Here is a 7,201-nt window from a genome sequence, read left to right on the forward strand (position 1 = left end):
AAAATCTAACATGGATTGACTCTTCCATAATTTTGGTTTCTGTGTTGTATACTCTGTAGCCTTTAGAGCGTTCTGAGTATCCTAACATAATACCTTTTTGTGCTTTTGAATCAAACTTGTTCAGATGTTCTTTAGTATTCAGAATATTGTAAGAGCATTCGAAAGGATGGAAATAAGAAATGTTGGGTTTTCTTCCCTTACACAGTTCAATGGGAGTCTTTTCCAGAATAGGTCTTATAGAGATTCTATTCTGAATATAACACGTTGTATTTACTGCTTCAGCCCAAAAGTGCTTAGCCACATTTGTTTCATTGATCATGGTTCTGGCCATCTCTTGGAGTGTCCTATTCTTCCTTTCTACAACTCCATTTTGTTGTGGAGTTCTAGGACAGGAGAAATCATGGGATATTCCATTAGAATCAAATAGTTCCTCAAAAAATTTATTCTCAAATTCTCCACCATGATCACTTATGACTCTGATGATTTTAGAGTCAAATTCGTTTTGCACTTTGGAACAGAAGCTAGTGAATATAGAGTGAGACTCACTCTTGTGCTTTAGGAATTTTACCCATGTCCAACGACTAAAGTCATCAACAATAACCAGTCCATACTTCTTTCCATTGACTGACGCTGTCTTAACAGGCCCAAACAGGTCAATGTGAAGAAGTTCTAGAGGCTTAGAGGTAGAAACAATATTTTTCTTTTTGAAAGATGTTTTTGAAAATTTACCTTTCTGACATGCCTCACATAGAGCTTCTGAAGAATACTTCAGTTTAGGTAGGACTCTGACTAACTCGAGTTTATTTAGCTGAGAGAGTTTTCTCATGCTAATGTGGCCCAAGCGTCTATGCCATACCCATTGCTCTTCATGAACAAACATCAGGCATTTTACATTTTGTTCTTTTAGGTCTGAAAGATTTATCTTGTAAATATTTTTTTTCCTCTTGCCAGTGAATAAGACTGTTCCACTGTTCTGATTAATTACTTTATATGTTTTTTGATTAAAGATTACATCATAACCGTTATCACTTAATTGACTTATTGATAACAGATTATGCATTAATCCTTCTACATAGAGAACATCAGATATAGAGGGAAGAGTTCAATTACCAATAGTTCCGGAGCCTCTGATTCTTCCTTTCTGATTTCCTCCGAAACCTACGAAGCCAGCATCTTTAAGTTCTAGGCTTTGGAACATATGCTTTCTTCCTGTCATGTGTCGCGAGCATCCAGAGTCCAGGTACCATGATTGGTGTCTTAACTCTGTTGCATAAGATATCTGCAACATAAACAATCTTATCCTTTGGTACCCAAAATCTTTTGGGTCCTTTATGATTAGTTTTTCCAGAGTTTTTTAGAACTTTGGGTTTTCTAGCATTATCAAAATGTTGTGCCTATGTATGTGTGTAATGATAAGAAAAGGGAGATTTAGGTTTGTCATCTGTAGAAAACTTATCTTCACTTGGAACATACCTTATTCCTCTTTTATTATTCTGACTGACTCCATAAATCATGTATGCCATTTTTCTTCTTTCTATCCCATTTTTCAGAAACTTTTGAAAAGATTTTTCATATTCATATATTATTGTGTTCGAAGTTTGTGGGGCTTGAGATAGTGCTTCTTCAAGTTTTAAGCATTATTTATTTATGGAGTCCCTTTCTATCAAAGCTTGATTTTCATCTTTTAGTTCTGAAGCAGTTATCTCAAGCTTATCACATTCTTCGATTGTTCTTTCAAGAACTCCTTTTAAAGCTTTAAATTTTTGTTTAAGTTTCTGATATGAGTTTAGAGTTTCAATAAGGCATGATTCAAGGTCAGAGCAAGAAAGATCAGAAAATACCTCTTCAGAGTCAGATTCTTCATCTGATGTATTTCTGGAGGTGGTAGCCATGAGTATAACATTTGCTTGTTCTTTAGAGTCTGATTCAGATGAATCAGATCCACTGTCGTCCCAGGTGGCCATCAGTCCCTTTTTGGTTCTGAATGAACTTTTCTTGGAATTCTCTCTTCTGGAGGTTTCTTTCTTTAGCTTGGGACATTCGTTTTTGTAATGATCTGTTTCCTTACATTCATAGAATGTTATTTCTTTGTTTGACTTACCTCTGGAAGTTGATTCTAAGCGACCTCCCTTGGGTCTTGGTCTTCTGAAGTTGTTATTCCTTTTTCTCCAGAGTTGTTTAACTCTTCTGGTCAAAAGGGATAACTCTTCTTCATCGTCAGAGTCTTCCTTTTCAGAGTCGTCATTGTCTTCCTCTTCAACTTGGAAAGCTTTGTTTCTTTTTGGTTTGCGTCTTTCAGATCTGGACTTCAGTGCTATAGACTTGATCTTCTTTTGAGGTTCATTTTCCTCGAGTTCTATCTCGTGGCTTCTGAGTGAACTGACGAGTTCCTCAAGGCTGATATTGTTCAGATCTTTGGATAACTTTAAAGCTGTGACCATGGGTCTCCATTTCTTTGGTAAGCTTCTGACTATCTTTTTGACATGATCTGCAGTTGTGTAGCCCTTGTCCAGAACTTTGAGTCCTGCAATTAAAGTTTGTAATCTAGAAAACATTACCTCTACAGCTTCATCGTCCTCCATTTTGAAGGCTTCATATTTCTGAATTAGAGCCAGAGCCTTTGTTTCTTTGACTAAGAGTTTCCTTCGTGAGTCATCCTCAGGGAGTCAAGTATTTCTTTAGTTGTTTCCCTGTTGGTGATCTTTTCATATTCATTGTAGGAAATGACATTTAGTAGTATCGTTCTGGCTTTGTGATGGTTTTTGAGTTCGCGCTTTTGATCATCTGTCATTTTGCTTATGGGAATGGTAACGCCAGTGTCAGTCACAAGTGGTGTGTAACCAATTGTTATTATGTCCCAAAGATCAGCGTCGTAGCCCAGAAAAAAACTTTCAATTCTATCTTTCCAATAGTCAAAATTTTCTCCATCAAAGATTAGAGGTTTAACATTGTAACTATCTCTTTCATTGGTGTTGGCCATAGTTTTTCTCACGCTGGATCTCTTTACACTCTTAAGTGTTTGATTGAAAAATCAATAACAAAGCCGAAGCTCTGATACCAATTGAAGGTAGAGAAAAACAAGAAAGAGGGTTTGAATTGTTTTGGAAAATAAAATCTTTTGACAGTTTAGACACACATAGAATAACAACAGACTGACACAGAATTTTATACTGGTTCGCTTGAAATTCAAAGCTACTCCAGTCCACCCGACCAAGGTGATTTCGCCTTCAAAAAGGACTTAATCCACTAATCTTGAAAGATTACACAAACAACTGTCTAAGAGAATAATCCCTTAGCCCTCTCAAGTATTCAGACTGCACAGAGTCACTTGAGGAAGTATCTTAACAAAAATATGATTGTAACGTAACATGCTTCTAACAAAAAGCAAATATTACAGAGTTATAAGAACAACAGTTTTTCACGTAAGAGCAACAACTCGTGAAAACGTAAGGGAGGATGAATACGAGTTGTTGAATTCTTGTGTGTCTCAGGTGTGTTCTCTTGTGAAGTATTCAATCCTTTAAATAGGCGTTGAGAAGAACCGTTGGAGTGATGATAGGATATTGGTCATTGAAGACTGTTTATTGTCATTACTCTCCTTGTTTCTTTCTAAAACAATTTTGTGCGCGTCATAATTTCCTTCTAGAAATAATTTCTTTCCAAAATCAGATTTCTTCATGGTTACGCGTTCTGAACTGGTGAATCTGTATCAGAGTCTTGTTAGTCAGAGTTTAACTTCAAAGGTTGCTTTTATCTGACCACATCAGAGTTTCTCTATACTCTTGACTTCTTCAGATTCAGAGTCTGGATTCAGTCTCTTTACTAGAGTTGCTGACTTCTTTCTATTTTGCTGGTACCTGTGTTGATCAGAGTTATAACCTTCTGGATGCGTTTCCTCTGAGCAGCATCTGATTGTTGAATTTTTTATTTGATGTTTTTATCTATCTGATTGTTTCATCAGAGTCCTGCACACTTAAGAAAAATTTCGTTAGAGTACCATTTTTGTTTCATCCTTTGTTATCATCAAAATCTTAGAGATACATTGTAGAACCAACTTTGTTCTTACAACAACCCCTACTGAAAATATTGTTGATTATACTGAAACCACTATTAATCAACATGTTGAACCTCATGTTGAATCATCCAATGAACCATCTGTTGAACATTATACTAAACCCACTACTGAACCAATTGTTGGTATACCTGTAATTGATGCATATATGAATGATATATTGAATGAAGATGATGATTGTACTAAAGAGTTGAGGTATGAGGACCCTTAAAATATAGAGCCTTAAGTTCAAGGTGAAAATAATGTGGAAGCTAATGAGGATGATGACATTCATATATACAATATAATAAAGAGAATAATCGAGAATGTATCCAAGTCTCAAGATAGTGATACTCAAGAAAAGGATAAAGAAGTGGTAGATATGGATGAAGAAATGGAAATTGATGAAGAATCTGTTGTTATTATTTTGAAGTGTATAGCTAGATGTGTTGCCAATATGGTCAAAGAGAAAAAGAAGTGAAAATATGTAACCCCCAAATCCTTTATGAATGATATTGAAGTTGTGAAGGAGTTTTTCTCCATTATTGTGGAGTTTTTCTCCATTATTGTGGAGTTTTCCGTGGATTTGTCAACTTGTTGAAGAGAAGGATTCAAGGCTTAAATTATAGATTGAGTGAAGTTCATCAAATTGTCAAGATTAAAGTTTATCAAACATTTAAGATCAAGATCTTGGTAAAGATCAAAGTTTTAATGGTGGTAGCTAGTTGCAAACAAGTTCTATCAAGAAGAAATGAAGAAGATGGGCTGAATTTTCATAGATTATCTTTTTCTTATTTGAATTGTTGTAACAAGAACCAAAATCAAATAGCATAATGGAAGAAACAAAGTTTTGGTGGTTCACCATCGAAGACTAGACGTAGGAGCCTACGAGGATGATAACACCAAACTAATATAAATATTAGTGCACTATCTCCCCCTCCCCCTCTCTCTCTCTCTCTCTCTCTCTCTCTCTCTATATATATATATATATATATATATATATATATATATATATATCGTCCAATTACATGATTGCATTTAGTTGTTAGATTTATCGCTTAGAATTGCATGATTCATAGGTTTATTGCGCTCATAGTATTGATTTGTGTAAGCTTAGATTTGATCAGTATTGGTTTTTCGAAATAATCTTGTCTTTGATTATTCTGAGAGAATTGTAAATTAGATTTACTTTAAATTAAAAAATAGTTAAAGGCATTAAACATCTTATTTGAAACTTTAACCATTAGTCATTGCATTGTGTATTATCTCATTACAAACCATTAGTGTGTGTATAGTATAAATCTTCTTCCAATATCTAAAAACATTTTAAATCAATGTTTTCACCATCTTTGCTTCCACTCGCTAGATCTTAATTTTAAAGTCGAAAAGCAGGGATTTTTTTTGTCTATTAAACCCCTTCTAGTCAGTTAACGTCATATTCAAACCAACAATTGGCATCAAGAGCTGGTCTTTTTTTAAGGTTTAACAACCCCAAAAGTTATTGAAAATGCACAAATTGATCCAAAGGAAACATATAACAATGCCTCGATTTTCACTAGTGAAAACTATGCCTATTGGAAAGATTGCACGTACGTACACCATATGTTAGTGGATTTAAAATGTAGGTTAACCATCGAAGACGGTCCTTTTTTTCCTTAAAGATTCGTTGATGATGTATTAGTTGTAAAAGCACCTAAGGAAGAAGAAAAATAAGTCACGTCCTTCGAATGCGGAAAAGCTGGTCAATACAAAAGTGATTGTCCAGGTATGAAAATGCACAAAGGAAAGCAATAATACCACAAGTGTAAAATCTAAACCAAGGGACAACATGCGTACATCACTTGAGAAGAAGATGAAGACTCATAATCATCATCCTCTTTGAGTTCAAACAAAGAAGTAGCTAATATATGTATGATAGCTCGAAACAAGCAAAAGGGCTCGGAAGTAAGTGACACTGAATCTCATTATTTACCTTCTTATAGTGAGTTATCTGAGGCGTTCCATGAGATGCGTGATGATGCATTAAATTTTTTTAAGAAAATATTATCTCAAAAGAAAAAGATTTTGAAATTTGATGGAGAAATCTTAAAACTTTAAAATGCTCTTGCATCCTTGAAAGATGACCATGCATCTTTAGTAAACGACCAATTGTGCATTCCTCCAACTCTAGATGAAAAGGAAAATTTAGTTAATTGTGTTATTTACCCTATTCTAAAAAATTTAAATAGAAGATCTAAAGGCATAAATAACACAATTAACTAAAATACCCACTTCTACATCTATTAGTTCAAGCGACGATGAGCAAAGTTTTAGAAAACAAAGTAAGAATAACGCTCATGTTACTAAAAAGAATAAAAAGAAAATATTCCCTAGAGTTGTGTGCCATTATTATGATAAAAAGGGACACCTTAGGCCTAAATTCCATATTTGAAATGTGAAAATTCCAAATGGTCTCATGCCATGGAAACCTAAGAGTCCTAGCGCTAACCCCCAAGGACCCAACACTAGTTGGGGACCTAAGTTTTAATGTTAATTGTCTTATAGGAATTTCTTACAGCTAAAAATAGGACGTGGTTCCTAAATAGTGGTTGTTCAAGGTATGTGACATAAGACATGTCATTATTCATTGACTTTGTCAAGAAAGAATGCAACTTCATTGTGTATGGAAACAACAACAAAGGTAAGATATTAGGAGAAAGTGTTGTGGGAAATCCCTCCACAATCACCATAAATGGTGTTTTGTTTGTGAAAAGGCTTAAACATAATCTCCTTAACATAAGTAAATCGCATGTAAGGGCTATTATATAACGTTTGACACCCTTAATTTCATAATTGAACATAAAAGTGACAAGGAGAAAGTATTATTTCCAAGTGTTTAGTCACCTGTAATGAATACTTTTAGTTGTGGCATAAACACATAGGACACATGTATTCTTACTTAATCAATAAAACAATGTCTAAGAATCTAGTGATTGGTCTACCTAAAATCAAACCCCAAAATACGAAGAGTGGTTTTTCTTCCATTATTGATGTTTTAAGTGCTAACACATAAGATAAAGTCGACAATGACATTCTAAAAGTAGATCCTCCAAAAGATTAGGACATTAAAGACAAGGAGGAGGAAAAAGAACAAGAGGATAATAAACAAGA

Source organism: Lathyrus oleraceus, chromosome 7 (genome assembly GCF_024323335.1).
Source record: "Lathyrus oleraceus cultivar Zhongwan6 chromosome 7, CAAS_Psat_ZW6_1.0, whole genome shotgun sequence".
In the NCBI taxonomy this organism is placed as follows: Eukaryota; Viridiplantae; Streptophyta; class Magnoliopsida; order Fabales; family Fabaceae; genus Lathyrus; species Lathyrus oleraceus.